Genomic DNA, 16,852 nt, shown 5'->3' on the forward strand with positions numbered 1-16,852 from the left:
TCCAGGTAATATTTACTGTCCTTCCCAGACACTCCCTCCCAATCACCTCAATTCCCTTTCCGCCAGCAGCCAGCACCCCCAGCTTGCACTGACACCCTCATTTTTACTTGCACCCTCTCTCCTGGCCACACATTGCATCTTCCCTCTTGCTAGACACCTGCCTGGTTCTGTATCCCAGATCCTTCCTCAAGACCCCAACCTTTTCTTGAGGCTCCTGTCATGTTATTGGATTTTAAGGTGAGCATACTCACCTTAAGAGCATTGCTGTGCTCACAGGAAACTGTTTGCCCCAAATTTGGTACAAAGTGGGCCATGCGAGGTGTTGCTGCAAGGGGGCCCAAAGCCAAGTAACATTTGCTGTCATCCCCCGGATATCCCCTCCCAATCTCCTCAATTCCCTTTCCCCCAGCAGCTTGAACCCCCAGCTTGCTCTGACAACCTCCTTTTTTATTGCACCATCTCTCCTGGCCACATACTGCACCTTATTCCTGGCCAGACACCTTCCTGTTTCTGCATCCCAAATCCTCAAAACCCCAACCCTTTCTTGAGGCCCGTCACATTATTGGAGTTTAAGGCGAGCATACAGATAACTGCTGTGATCACAGGGAACTGTTTGCCCCAAATTTGGTACAAAGTGGCCCGTGTGAGGTGTCAAACGAAAGCTGATATTGTGCTGATTCTGTGTATGGCATTCGTGTACTTGTTTGGAGTTTGTATGGGGAGTTATGACTATGGGCTCTGCTGATGCTGTGTATGGACTACTTGTCATGAGGATGGAATGTCCAATGAGTGACTATGCTAAACAGTAGGGCTCCAAGGACAATGGTTCTCAGGATGGCCAATACACACCTGAAGAATGCGTGTGGAAAGCTGCAAAGCAGCCAGGGCACAATGGCTACTGGCATATGAAACAGGTCACTTGACCATGTAACTAGCTCCAGCTTGGGAGACTTCTTATCTCAGATGCAGCCTTGCTAAGGACAGAGACACGGGAAGGATTGCTGACTCATCCTGACACACAATGTATCCCAAAGACTTATGCTAGAAGTTTGTAACATCTCCACTAAGATCCTGCATTAAGAACTTGCTGATTGATGTATATAATGTATTCTAACAGCCTTAGTCTCAACCTTTTGTCTTTTATTAATAAATGTTTAGATTCTAAAGGATTGGTCCACTGTGATCTGGTGGGTAAGATCTAAAGTATAAACTGTCCAGGGATTCATGGCTTTTTCTTTTGAACTGGGTGGATCTTTTTTGGGTTTGAGAGATTGGGCTTTGTAAGCCCAGGGCTGATTGTGGCATAGAAAGAGCTGGGGTATCTGAGGGGTTTTGCTCATGAGGCTTCCTGCAGGCTGGATTGGCAGTTGAAGGGTTCAGTGTGACTGGTTTGTGGCCTATTTTGGAAAGGTCTCCAGTCAAGCACTGTCAGCAGTCCTGGTTTTGAGCAATTTGCCCTGAGTGGATTCCCTCAGCAGTGTTCAGACCCGCCCCAGCCCGGTGCAGCCAATCACAGCCCTGCTGTCTTCAAACCTTCTGTTTGCTAATGGAAACTCACTGTTAATTACATAGTCAAGCCATTTTTCTAGGGCTGCATCTGGGCAGCTGCATTTGAATTATTAAAGAGATTAAACCTTTTAACTTTCTCATGTTAGTTGATCAAACTTTATTCTAAAGTAAGTAAAATATTTATGTCCAATACATACTGTGGAGGTAGGCCTCATTAGCCTGGCCACAGACTGAATAGTATGCATTGTATCCTGTGTCAGAAGCAAGCTTCCTAAGCAAGTTGAGCAAGAAACCACAATGCTGTTAAAAAAATCACACTGCTTGCACTTTATCAGGTCAAGCAGATGTTGCCATCTACGATTAAAGTGCCTTACTTCCTCTTTTCTCTGTAAATTTCCACTGGGGCTTTGTAAGAAGGTATAAATATCTCAGGCATTTGAGTGTGAGGAGGGGCTTGTATCGGTAAGGGGTAACTCCCTGCCATCTGCAGCCCCGCCTTCCCCCCAGCTGGGATATTAAAATGGTTTTGTCTGACTTGAACCCTAAACCTAGCATGTGTTTATTTCACAACACTTCTGATGCCGTGACTCAGAGCCATGCATCCTGCTTTTCGCTCCAGAGAAACAATGGACCACTCCCTACTTAACTCCAGGCATCACTAGCAAGGTGAGGGGCCTTTTAAATCCCTACTTTGAGAATCAGTCGAAGGCTTCCGGTTGGCTTCAGGTGCTTGGTGGAATTGCTGGATCCAAACCTTTAAACTCAGGCCAGTTCAAAACCAGTGTGCCTGCTTAAAAAAAACAGTTATCAGGAATCCGGAAATAAGAAAGTTCTGGTGGGAGAGTCTGGTGTATATAAGTCCGGTTGTTAAATCATGCGTTTGTTGAGTGTGTGAATGTATCTGACAGTGCATGATTCTTAAGAAATGAGCATTGAGTCTTGTTACCTCCCTGGGATAGACTCCTGGGGCATCCGTCAGCCACCCTGGCTGCCCGCTGCGAAGGAGGAACCCGCTCTAGCAGTTAAAGTGTCGGATGGTCTGACATCTCAGTGGTGACTAACCCCATTTACCCCTCCCTGGCTCTAGCTACATCCTGTTACCCGGTGGGTCAGAATCACCTCTGACAGAAATCGTGAGATGATGCCTGGACAGTGCAGACTTCTGTTAGGGTACCTATGTTTCCCTATGTAAATGAGATAATAGGTACTGGACAGTCAAAAGAGATTCCCATTCCCCCTTAAAGGGATTCCAACCTACTATATGTATGTGCATTGCTCTCCTAAAACTTGCAAGTTTCTGGATAAGGGGGATGTGTACCTATAAAATGATTTATCTAGACAGTTTTTGGTAAAAGGTACTTTTAATATTGGTGAAAGTGCACTTGAAGGGTACCGTGGAATCCAGAGGATCTAAGATGAAAAAGGCAGCCCATTGAACCTGGGGTGCCTTTTTCAATTGGTATGAGGTGGTGTCTAAAAGGAAAACTGAATTTCAAATTAGGAGTCTAAAAGACTCGCAGAAAACAAAAATAAAAAAATCTTAAGATTACATTTAAAACAAATCAAGAAAAATTGGCTGTTCCTTGAAATCCAATCTGCAGTGGTATAAGAAAACATCCAAGGGCTTAAATAAATGCCGGGTAAGGAGTCTAAAGGACTCCCCCCAAAAATTAAAAAGTCAATTGAAATCTTTTAAAACAATCAAATTTAAACATTTGGCTACAGACAGTTTTGTTAAATCTACTACAAAAAGAGATAAGAAATTCCATTAACACTTAACTGGTTAACTGCATAAAAGAATGGAATGTATACATTGTAAATTTATTGTAAAAGCTGCACCCTTAAAGGTTAAATTTGCTCTCTAAGAAAACAAATCATACACTTTTGGCTTACTTTCAGATCCTAGGTTGTATGAATAACAAACTGCCTGTTTAGTTCAGAAGAATGTGGGGCCCGCTGTCCCCCATAAGTAAGCTTGTAACATTGTATATGATTCTTTTCCAGAAAAAAAATCTTTTTGATTGCTGGAACAGTAACTAGCAAATGCCTTGTTTTAAAAAAGAGTTTCTAGCAGTAAATTCTCTCATCACAATAATTTGAAGCTTCACACATTAAAAACCCTAATCAGCAGTACAAGAGAGAAACTAAAACATGCCACCTTTAACTTAATAATTGAACAATAAAGTAATCCACTCAAACCCTCTAAAACTGGTGTGCAAAACAGAAGCATACCATTCAGTAACAGCAGGCTAATCAAAATTAGCAAAGACATCTGTAAAGTATTCTAAAATATAATGTGCCACCCCCCACGGGGGTAGAAATATTTTTTGTCTTTCAAAAAAATCAAAAAGTGCTGGTACCAGGTTAAAAAAAAGCAACAACCATGGTTCTTTGTCATGACAATGTTGTTTTTACAGTGGTTTGTGTTTTAATGTTTTGCAAATGTGCATAGAATATTGTTTTTAAATAAAAAATATTTTTTAAATAAAAAATATTTTAAGTAAAGCAAAAGTGTAACTTTAAACAAAATTTATAATTGGGCCCAATCAATTGGCAACTCAAAATTTAGTAAAAGATAGTGTAAAAATTGTTTAACCTAAAAGAATGTTAACAATGTCTCCCACTGCTCCTGCTACTCTTATGGAGCTGAAGGAAAAAAGCAAAATTTGCACTGTGAAAAGGAGGCTTGAACATGGGGTACCAATCCCCTTCCACTGGGCTTGCTTTGCTTAAACTGCCATACTAAAGAAATATTTAGCTTTTGCAACTTGCACACTAATTATAAAAGTGGTTTAGCCAGAGATGACAAAGAATCTGTAAGTAACACAACATGGGCAAGTGAGACGTCAAAATATTTAAATACAATGAGGAAACTAGTAACCCCACCATTGCAATAATGGCCGCTTTCCCTGCTATTTGTTGGTGCCGGACACCTTAAAAGGCCTCAAAAAATCATTAGATTAAATGATCTTTTGCTCGCCTTTCCTAACCTTAAAGCTTGTAGATAAGATTCCCTTGTTCTCTTGACTGCACTAACTTGCGCCTGTATTTTAGTTAAAGGACTATCTGCCAATATTTATACTTACTCCCGATATGCCTTTGACATTGTCCATAATTGTAGACAGTTGTGAAAGCAACATGGCTTCCTTACCTTCGCTGGTTTCCCTGTCTACAGTAGCTGTTATGTAAATGTACTTGGGCTTTCCTTTACCCTCCTCCTCGTCTATTGTCAAGTGTCAAGCACACTTGGCCCCTTCTGACCAAGTTACCTATAAAAATGCCTTTGCTGATCAATCAGCAAAGAATGCAGCCCTTTCTGGCCCTCAGACTTCTAAACATGTTCTTGTCTGCCCTTCTGGAGCCCAGCCAATGTAGGCGTCCCTCACAGAACTGGCTGGGCTACAAGGCAAGGCACCTGAGACTGAAAAAGCAGACTCGCTCCGGCCGCCTGGTTGTGCCTCAAGCCCTCCTGCTCTACCCTTGCTTGTGCGCCCCACTCGGTAGCCCACACGAGCACAGGGGGGATGATTGCAGTGGTACAGCAGGATTGGTTCACCCCACATTTTCCTGCTGTGGTGGCACAGTACTGTAGTACTTGCTCTGTTTAGCTCATAACATTGGACAAAGTGTAAAAACTAAAATTGCAGCAGCCCCCCCTCCACTATGGGGGTCCTTTGTGAATTTACAAATGGATTTTGTACAAATGCCTAAATCTTGTGTATATGAGTACATTCTTGTAAACAATATGTTTTCGGGATGGTAGAAGCTTATCCTTATGAACATGCTGATGCCTTATAAACATACGGTTGCCAAGAAACTCCTCAGAGAATTAATCCCCTGGTTCAGAATGCCTCTTTCTTTAGACAGTAACCAGGGAACTCATTTCACAAGACAAGTAGTTCAAAAGGTATGTGCTGCTCTAGGAATCCAACAGCATTTACACTGTGCATACCATCCACAGTCCAGTGGAGCAGTAGAAAGAAAAAACTCTGACCTAAAGACCAAATTAGCTAAAATCTGTGAGGACTCTGACCTTCATTGGCCAGATGCATTACCTTTGGCCTTAATGTATATCAGGGTACAGGGAATAGGAAACATGGGTTATCTCCCCACAAAATTTTAACTGGTAGACCCATGAGATTATTACACACCCAGCCTAGAGCACCGCATCAATTTGATCTACATACAGTAGATGATTTTATGTTAAGTTATCGTAAAACCTTAATGAAATGTGTAGGGTCTATTCACACTCAGGTCAAGGAAGCTCTTCCCAAACCTGCGTCAGAGCTGTGTCATCCTTTAGAGCCGTGGTCACCAACCAGAAGATCACAATCTACCGGTTGATCTCAGGGGCTCTAAGGGTCCATCTTGAGCCCTGTTTGAACTGTGCGCCTGCGCAGTACATTTACATTTGATTTCCTCATTTGAGGAGCAGCTACTCACTGGGAAGCTTGCTCTAGCACAGCTGGAGCTAGGCGCAGCCTCTCTGGGCTGAGCGCAGGCCAGCTGGGCAGGAGCGAAGAGAAGCTGCTTCTCTTCGCTCCGGTCCAGCTGCCCTGCGTTCAACCCGGAGCGAGTGCAGGATGGAGGCTTCCCTCCACGGCTGGTGTAGGGGACTCCCTACCCTGAACCTTCTTCCCTCTCCCCTGCCCCAAACCTGTCCCCTGTCCCCTGCCCTCTTCCTCCCTCTCCCTTGCCCCCCTCTGCTGCAGAAACCTGCCCCCCCCAGCACCCTGCCTCCACTGCAGAAACCAGTTTCTTCTGGCACCCTGTCCCCTACTACAGAAACCTGTCCCCCTGCTCCCCTCTGCAGAAACCTGTTCCCCCCCCCCCCCAGCACCCTGTCCCCTGCTGCAGAAACCTGTCTTTCTGGCACCCTACCCCCTCTCCTCTTCTCCCACTGGCACCCTGTTCCCTGCCCCAGAACCCACTAGCATCCCTCCCCAGTACTGTGTCCCCTGATCCCAAATGACTTTTCTATGGGTCAATGACCCCTTACTCAAGGCAGGTTCCCTGCCATTCTCATAAATAAACACATTGCAGAAACTGTGTGTTTAACAAAGTATTTCATTTAAAATTTTTTTTAAATTAATGGAGATTGCCTATCTCCTAGAACTGGAAGGGACCTTGAAAGATCATTGAGTCCAGCTCCCTGCCTTCATAGCAGGACCAAGTACCATCCCTGACAAATTTTTGCCCCAAATCCCCTCTGCAAGGATTGAACTCACAACCCTGGGTTTAGCAGGCCAATACTCAAACCACTGAGCTATCCCTCCCCCTGAATGAATACTGACCAACAAACCCCCATCTGGCCACAACCACTCCTGCATTCCCCCTTCCCCAGACCCTAAATCTGAGCCTATCATACACTGGAACCTCCTGCCCTGAGCCCCTCCCATACCCCAACCCAAATTGCTGCATCCACACATCCACAAGCCTGTGGCTTGCTTAGTACCCCAACGCTGCCCGGCCTGGAGCCCCCTCCCCGAGCCAGTGTCCCCTTCTCCACCTCCTCCTGCATCCAGATTTCCTCCCAGAGCTTGCACCTCTCACCCCTTCCCACACCCAAATCCCTCATTCCCACCCCAGAGACCACACATCCTGTCTCAACCCAGCGAGGGTCCAGCTAGACTGCAGGGCTATGTCTAGACTGTATCCTTTTGCGGAAAAGGGATGCAAATTAGACAGCGCAATTGCAAATGAAGCAGGGATTTAAATCTTCCCCACTTCATTTGCATGAACATGGCTGCCACTCTTTTCCGGCTCAGGGCTTTGCCGGCAAAAAGCGCCAGTTTAGACGGGGATCTTTTGGAAAATAAAGCCTTTTCGGAAAGATCCCTTATTCTTAAAATCAGGAATAAGGGATCTTTCGGAAAAGGCTTTATTTTCCAAAAGATCCCCATCTAGACTGGCGCTTTTTGCCGGCAAAGCCCCGAGCCGGAAAAAAGCGGCAGCCATGTTCATGCAAATGAAGTGGGGAAGATTTAAATCCCCGCTTCATTTGCAATTGTGCTGTGTCTAATTTGCATCCCTTTTCCGCAAAAGGGGTGCAGTCTAGACAGCCCAGGAGTTTTTCAGGATTCTGGAGATATCCCAGAAAAACTCTTCTACATCCAGGGCTGCGTTTGTTCCTCCGCTTTTTAGCAGAAGAACAAACATGCTCTTTCAGTCACCCTTATATTCCTCTTTCCACAAGGAATAAGGGGGCTTCCAAAAGAAGGGTTTTTTCCTGACGTTTGGTCCAGTCTAGACAGGCCAAATGTTGGAAAAACCTCTTCCTACAGAAGATTTTTTTTTTAAAGCAGCAGTATAAGGATTGGGGATAGCAAGTGATGGAGAGGAGGAGAATAGAGAGGGCTGGGATTCAAGGAAGGGGTGAGGCTTCAAGGAAGGGGCGGGGCGGTAAATCTTGGCTTGGTCTGTCATTTAAAAAGTGATCTTGGGTGTAAAAAGGTTGGAGACCACTGCTTTAGAGCCTGGAGACTGAGTTTACATAAAGGCACACCAACAGAAAAATGCCCTCCAACCTCTCTGGAAAGGACCTTACCCAAGTCCTGCTAACCACTCACACTGCTGTAAAATGAAGGACTCCAGAGCTGGGTACACGCATCGCACTGCGAAAAGGTACCTCCCCCAGCTGATCTACATCAATTCTCAGCTACTGCACCTCCAATTGCAGCAGAATCAGTTACACATTCTACAGAAACAAGAGTCTCCACAATATAACTTATGATCGCAAAGGAAAGAACTTAATAATCCCCAAGACTGAATTGTTTGGTACAAGATTTGTCGTTTTTACGATTCTGGGAGTTATAGGAGTTTGTTATTGGATATATATATAGAGAGAGAGAGGGGGGGGGAAAGGGGTGGTAAACCTCCCATTTTTAATGAATTCTACCATCTAAGACCCATAGACAAAGATTGACAACTGGCAGGATCTAGAAAAGCATCAGGGATTGTTAGTTTTTTTGTAGGTGTAGTTAGTTTGTTACTAATTTTATGTTGGAAGCCTAAGTTATAAGTATGTTACATTTTATTCTAATTGTTCTCCTTTCTTTCTTTACCTTTGCTGAGTGGTGGAACTCTCTGCTAAGCTCTGATGTTGCTTGGACTAAAAATTCTTATATTCATGCAACTGTAGCTATAGCCAAAGCTTTGAATTTATCTAAATGTTGGTTGTGTGGACAAAACTCTCCATCAGCATCCCAATCTCCATACCCCATCACTGCTATAGAAGCAAACTATTCTAAGTTTCAAAACTGGGGAAGTGAGGCAGCTGATAAAGATCCTTCCTGGCACTCTTATCCCTCAGTTTTTCATGTAAACTTAGATAATCTCCTAACTCAAGTGCAATTTTGAGAAAAGTCAAAAAATAGTTATAATAACCAGTCAATATTTGTTGGGCTACAGCTAAAATGTAACCTTACTATTAATGCAACCCATTTAATTTTTAACACTGGTTAAAAGACAGGAAACAAAGGGTAGGAATGGTAAATTTTCAGAATGGAGAGGGGTAACTAGTGGTGTCCCCCAAGGGTCAGTCCTGGGACCAATCCTTTTCAACTTATTCATAAATGATCTGGAGAACGTGGTAAGCAGTGAGGTGATAAAGTTGGGGGATGATACCAAACTGTTTAAGATAGTCAAGACAGAAGCAGACTGAGGGACTCCAAAAAGATCTCCCCAAACTGAGTGATTGGGCAACAAAATGGCAAATGAAATTTAATGTGGATAAGTGTAAAGTAATGCACATCGGAAAAAATAACCCCAACTATAGGTACAGTATGATGGGGGCTAATTTGGCTATGACAAATCAGGAAAGAGATCTTGGATAGTTCTCAGAAAACTTCCACACAGTGTACAGTGGCAGTCAAAAAGGCAAATAGGATGCTAGGAATTAAGAAAGGGATAGAAAATAAGACAGAATATCTTACTGCCCCTGTATAAAACTATGGTATGCCCACATCTTGAATACTGTGTACTGTGAAAGTAGAAAGAATTATACTGTAAGAGAAAGATGAATTGTGCTGTAATAATTGAATAAGTTGAAGGAATTCTGTTTGTCTTTTAAGAGATCAACGTGCTAGCCAGGTGGGCCTGAGGAACATTAGGTGTTAGGCAGAAAGCAATTTGAGAACCAAGTAGATATGGACAGGAGATTGCTGTGTGCTTAATGTGGAAATGAAGATACTTAACTAAGTCTCACACTAATCATGTAAAGTTTTGCCCCTCCTTTTAATCCTGTTAACTTGACTTTGTTTTGACTGTACAAATCAAGGGGTTTGAACCTTGTATGGTGCTCACAATTTCTGGATGCATTTTAGCAGAGCTTTGTTGAATAAACAGAGCGATCTGAAATCTGAGAGTCCTGTCTGACTTTGACAGTACAGATGTGGTCTCCTCACCTCAAAAAATGTATTTTGGCCTTGGAAAGGGTTCAGAAAAGGGCAAATAAAATGATTAGAGTTTGGAACGGGTCTCATATGAAGAGAGGTTAAAGCAACTGGGACTGAGGGGGGATATGATAGAGGTATATAAAATCATGAGTGGTGTGGAGAGAGCAGATAAAGAAAAGTTATTTATTAGTTCCCATAATAGAAGAACTAGAGGACACCAAATGAAATTAATGGGTAGCAGGTTTAAAACTAATAAAAGAAAGTTCTTCTTTACACAGCGTGTAGTCAACCTGTGGAACTCCTTGCCAGAGGAGGCTGTGAAGGCTAGGACTATAACAGAGTTTAAAGCCAAGCTAGATAATTTCATGGAGGTTAGGTCCATAAAAGGCTATTAGCCAGAGGATAGAAATGGTGTCCCTAACCTCTGTTTGTCAGAGGCTGGAGAAGAATGGCAGGAGACAAATCGCTTGATCATTGTCTTCGGTCCACCCTCTCTGGGGCACCTGGTGCTGGCCACTGTCGGCAGACAGGCTACTGGGCTAGATGGACCTTTGGTCTGACCCAGTCCCGCCATTCTTATGTTCTAAGATCCTACAGGGTTTCCATGTAGGGGCAGATGCTACAGGGTCTTCCTCGCAGGAGTTTCCTGCCTTAGACTGCATAAAAGGTTGGCAGCAGAACAGCTGAGGGATGTCCATCCCAATGGCAGGTTGCATAGGGTTTTCTTTTCAGGTCATCTAAGACTCCAGACTCAACAGCTGCAGCCACACTGAAGACTCCACATATCATAGAATCATAGAGCTGGAAAAGACCTGAGAAGGTCATCAAGTCCAGCCCCCTGCCCAAGGCAGGACCAATCCCAACTAAATCAACTCAGACAGGGCTTTGTCAAGCCAAGACTTAGCACGAGATAGCAAGCGACTTTGCCAGTTGTCTTCCACAGGCAGCAAGGAAGTCTCTTCTCCTCCATGCTCCTCTATCAATGTTCTCCAGGAACCACGAGATCTGAGGTCCTGAGCAGCTGTCCATCTTGGGAACTTTCAAGAAGGTTTCTATAAACTTGTTATACTTACTGTATAATTTAGGCTCAGCCAAAGGCATACTTTGTTCAGTGGGGACTGGCTAAGGTACAGGTTAAATTGTTCTTTTGTTTTAAATTACTGGTTACACACTGAATTCCCCATTTTGTAATTTTTCCCTAAATAAATTGTCCTTATGTTTGGTTTACCTACAGTGAATTGTCCTCTAAGCGAAGAGGGAGGCACACCACCAGATTACAGATGCTGGCTGTCTCAGAACCAGAGAGAGTCTAGTTTTGTTAGGGGACCACCTGCAGCTTTCTCTTTCTAAAATCATTTAGCCACCTAATATTGACTATCAGATAGTTGACTACTGATGCAACTAGTCACTTCCCTTTCCCTTTGCAGCCTATCAGAGAGGGGCAGCAAGGGGGAGTGAACGGGAGTCGACGCTGGAGGGAGCTGGTTTAAAAGCCAATTCCCCCCCAGCACTGTCTGAGGGCCAGGGGAGGTAGAGGCACAAGGGAAAATGGCTGGAGCGAGAACTGAAGCCGTCTCCGCTCGTGTCTGTTCTGTTGCAATTCTGCTTTTGAAGTGGACAAGAGCCCCAGCAGGGTGCTTGTACATTTCAAGAGCAGAAGCCCCGCATGGAGTGCATGGCTGAGAAGGAACCTCCTCCACTGCTACCACACTCCCTGCAGGTCTTCCTCTTGAAAGGGCCCTTCCTCCTAATGCACCCTAATACATCGTTACCCTCCTCTGACAAGGGCACCCTGGTGACTCTCGTCCAGTTTCTCATCCACTGTCATCCCCAGGGTCTTTTCTGCAGAACTGCTACTTAGTCAGTCCCCAGCCTGTAGCAGAGCTTGGGATTCTTCTGTCCCCAGTGCAGGGCTCTGCACTTGTCCCTGTTGAACCTCAGATTTCTTTTGGCTCAATCCTCTTGTCTCAGTCACTCTGTACCCTCTCTCTACCCTCCAATGTAGCTACCTCTCCCCCATAATTTAAGGTCATCTGCAAACTAGGTGAGGGTGCAATTCATCCCCTCATCAGGTCATTACTAAAGATGTTGAACAAAACCAGCCCTAGAACCGATCATTGGGGCACTGACCACCAACCAGACTGAGCTGTTGATCACTACTCATTGTGCCTGACTATCTAGCCAGCTTTCTATCCACCTTACAATCCATAATTCCTTAACTTGCTGGCAATAACACTATGGAAGACAGTATCAAAAGCTTTGCTAAAATGAAGTCACATCACATCCACCCACTTCCTCATGTTCACAGAGACAGTTACTTCATCACAGAAGCTAATCAGGTTGGTCAGGCTCGACTTACCCTTGGTGAATCCATGTTCACGATGCCTGATGACTTTCTCCTCTTCCAAGTGCTTCAAAACGGATCCCTTCAGGATTGCTTCCATGAATTTTCTGGAGGGCAAGGCTGACCCATCTGTAGTTGCCTGGATTGTCTCTTCCCTTTTTTGAAGATAAGCACTACATTTGCCTTTTTCCTATCATTCGGGACTTCTCCCAATCTCCGTGAGTTTTCAAAGATAATGACCAATGGCTCTGCTATGACATCTGCCAACTCCCCTATCCCCATGCATTTGTGTACGTCTAACCTTTATGAATAGGTCTTAACCTGTTCTGTCCACCAAGAGCTGCCCACCTCCTTCCCGTACTGTGTTGCCCCATGTAATTGTCTAGGAGCTGACCTTGTCTATGAAGTCAGACTAAAAAAAGCATTGAATACTTCAGCTTTTCCCACATCTGCTCTCCTTTCTTCCTTTTGTCAGAATCCTGCGATTCCCCTGTCTCATGAGCACTGCTTCCCGAGTTGCCACCCACCTCTACTTCCCCTACTAGTTCCTCACTGTTTGAGAGCAGCAGATCAAGCAATGCATGGCCCCTGGTCAGTTCCTTCAGGACTTGTACCAGGAAGTTCTACCCAAAATTATCCAAAAAATTGTCTGGATTCTGTGTACTGCTGCATTGGTCTCCCAACAGATATCAGGGTGAGTCAAGTCTCCCATGAGAACCATGGCCTGTCATCTGGAAGCTTCTCTTAATTGTATGAAGAAAGCCTCCTCTATCTCATCCACCTGATCTGGTGGTCTATAGCAGACACCATCCACATCACCTCTGGCCATTTACTAACCGTTCCGCCTTCCTTCTAAGAGACTCCTCAGATGTCTTTATTGCCCTTAGAAGCCTGAAAAGGAGAGGAGAGAAGAGAAAAAAACCAACAAAAACCAAGAGACCAACCCCTCTAGGGCTTGCTCAAGGCAAACTCCCCTGTTGGCTTTTGCCCTGTTTGCTGCTCACTTGGGCTACGTCTAAACTGCAGGCTTCTTTCAGAAGAAGCTTTTCTGGAAGAAATCTTCTGGAAAGACCTTCTTCCAAAAAAGAGCATCCACACCACCAAAGCTCATCAAAAAAGTGATCTGCTTTTTCAAAGACAGTGTCTATTCAGTCTGTGATTACTATGGACAGAGTGGCCACCAGAACACTTTTTGGAAGAGCTCTTCCCTGTCCACATGTCTTTTTCCAAAAGAGCTCTTTCAGAAAAAGGCTTTTTCCTCATAGAAAGAGGGTTACCGCTGTGGGGAAAATCCATCTATCCTTTTAAAAGAAAATTGAAAGAATGCAGTTGCAGTGTAGATTTAATTCAAGATTTCTTGGGAAAATATCTTTCTGAAAAAAAATTGACAGTGTAGACACTCTTGGTTGGCTCTGACTGCCTGTTAGAAGGCTACTGGCTCCAAACCAATCAGCTCCTGAAGGCCCCCCCACAAAGCACTCCTAATTCACACTTTTCGAGCTGCTTAACACATGATTACACAGTCCCTACGAATAGCATGCAAGGAACACCCAACTGACACTTAGAAACTTTACCAACCAGCCCACAGCACAACCCTTCCCCTCCACTCCCCCAAAAGCGACACTTGTCTGAGCTCCTCTCAGACCTTTCCCAGGAAAACTCTCAAATGCTTCCAGTTCTATGCACAAGCCCACGCAGGCAGGTACCACTTCAGAGTCTCAAGGCATAAATGAGATGCAAGGGTTTAGATTAGGAATCGAAGAAATGTTTGGGAAGGGGGGGAGAAAGCCTGTATGAGAAGGATGGGCTCCACCTACACCAATAGCACCAGACTGCTGGCACTTCACATTAAAAAGGTCAAAGAGCAGTTTTTACACTAAAGGCCGGGGGAAAAGCTGATGAGTGCAGAAGAGCACATGGATTGGGCAGACATCTCTTGGGGGCAGTATTAATAGAGTCTCTATATTCTATTAAGTAGGAGAGGATAGAAGATCAGAAGAGAATCAAATCAAAGTCTAACATAGCAAATGGCAGATAGCTCAATAGTGACATGTTTAAAGAGCTTATACACAAATGCTAGAAGTCTAAATAATAAGACTGGTGCATGAGTGAGCCTCAAAAAAGGACACTCATACAGGTGGCATCACAAACTTGGTGGAATGAGGACAATCAATGGGACAGTCACACCAAGGTATGTATTGGAAGAACAGGTCGTGCTGGTGGGGGAGTGGCACTGTATGTGAAAGAAAACGCAGAATCAAAGGAAAAGAAAGGTTCCACAGAATCTCTATGGTTAGTGTCATGATTATGAGGGTTAGCCAGCAGCTTTGGGATTAAGGGGTTAACTACACCTAGCTAGGCGGAGTGACCACTAGGAATGTAGGTGGGACTTTCAAACTGGGACAAAGGAATTTGGGTTTTTTCCTTTCTTTTTCTCTTTGGGTGTGCTCTCTGCATGTACAGAGAGGGACAAGCATCTCTCCCTCTCTCCCCCACCCCCCAAGATTCCATTCTTCATTTTCTGTAAGTAGGGTAAAATTTAGGTAGTTTCGTTAGGCTTTATTGTTTTAAGGGTTGGGTATGGGATCTGATATCTGGCACTGCTTAAGAGATGTTTGGCTTTTCTTTTTAAAAAAGTTCTAGCCTATGGTGTAATTCCTCCATAAGTATATTTTGTTACCCTTACATCTGATCCTTGTGCTTGCAACAGGAATGTTGCTGTTATAATAATAATAAAAAGTTTCTCTTTTCTTTTTATTAACCTGGCATTGGTTACTTGTGTGTCCTGATTTTTATAATAGGGGTGAGATTTCCCAAATGATCTTTCCCCTAATCTCATCATTAATATTTGGGTGGTGGCAGCGGTAGTTTTATTCCCAAAATCTAGGTTTTTAAGATTTTGGGGGAAGTTTTATACCAAGCCTCGTAGATAAGGCTTTGGGGGACACGTGCTGGCCCCCACTTCTGCATTTATCATGCCAGACTGGGGAAGGAGCCATGACAGTTAGAAATCCCATGTTTGAAGACCATAGCCTGAGGAATATATTATCGACCACCGGACTAGAAGGCGAGACTGACTAAGGGAGATGAGTGAGAATAAAAACCTTCATAATAAGGGGAGAGAGAGGGAGGGAGAGATTTCAACTATCCCCAGATTGACTGGATACATGTCCCCTCAGGATGCCCAGATAAAATGTCTTGATACCTTAAGTGACTGCTTCTTGGAGAAGCTGGTTCTGGAACTCACAAGGGGAATAGCAGTTCTTGCCTTAGTTTTACATGGAGCACAGCATCTGGTCTAAGATAAATATAACTGTACTGCCTAGAAATAATGACTAATGTAATACAATTTAACCTCCCTGTGCTGGGAAAAACACCTCAACAGCCCAACACTGTGGCATTCTATTTCGGAAAAGGAAACTATGCAAAAAGGAGGCTGGTTAAACCGAAATTAAAAAGGTATATGGGGGGGGGGGGGGGGGGGGGGGGAAGAGAGAAGAATCAGATCCCTGAAAGCTGTATGGAAATATTTCCAGGACACCATAATAGGGACCCAACTTAAATGGATACCCAAAATTTAAAAAAAACAAACAGTAAGAGAAGCAAAATATACCACTGTGGCTTAAACACCAAGTAAAGAAGCAGTGAAAGGGGAAAGGGCATTGTTTAATAAGTAGAAGTTAAATCCTAGTGAGGAAAATACAAAGGAGCATAATCTGTCCAATTAAGTGTAAAAATTGAAGAAATGACAGAAAGGAGGAGTTTGGAGAACAGTTAGCCAAACACTCAAAAAGGAACAGCATTTTTTTTTTTAAGTACATCAGAAGCAGGAAGCCTGCTAAACAGCCAGCACTTCACCAGCAACATGCTAAAAAAGTTCTCAAAAACGATAAGGTTGTTGGGGAGAAGCTGAGTGAATTCTTTGCTTCCGTCTTTACAGATGGAGAGATTTCAAGTCTGAGACATTCTTTTGAGGTGACAAATCTGAGGAATTTTCCCAGTTTCAACTAACTAAAAGGTGGTTTCGAGAATCATAGAATCATAGAATAATAGGACTGGAAGGGACCTCGAGAGGTCATCGAGTCCAGCCCCCTGCCCTCAAGGCAGGATCAAGCTCCGTCTACACCATCCCTGACAGATGTCTATCTAACCTGTTCTTAAATATCTCCAGAGAGGGAGATTCCACCACCTCCCTTGGCAATTTATTCCAATATTTGACCACCCTGACAGTTAGGAATTTTTTCCTAATGTCCAATCTAAACCTCCCCTGCTGCACTTTAAGCCCATTACTCCTTGTCCTGTCCTCAGAAACCAAGAGGAACAAATTTTCTCCTTCCTCCTTGTGACACCCTTTTAGATATTTGAAAACCGCTATCATGTCCCCCCTTAATCTTCTTTTTTCCAAACTAAACAAGCCCAGTTCATGAAGCCTGAATGTCATGACCATGAGGGCTAGCCAGCAGCCTGGGGACTGAGGGGTTAACCATGTCCCTTACCTAACCAAGTAGCAGGCCACCAATAGAAAGGAAGGTAGGAATTTCAAACTGGGACACAGGAATTTTTGTTTTTTCCCTCCTTTGTGTCTAGGCAGTTTCTCTCCAGA

Source organism: Pelodiscus sinensis, chromosome 31, assembly GCF_049634645.1.
Source record: "Pelodiscus sinensis isolate JC-2024 chromosome 31, ASM4963464v1, whole genome shotgun sequence".
NCBI lineage: Eukaryota > Metazoa > Chordata > Testudines > Trionychidae > Pelodiscus > Pelodiscus sinensis.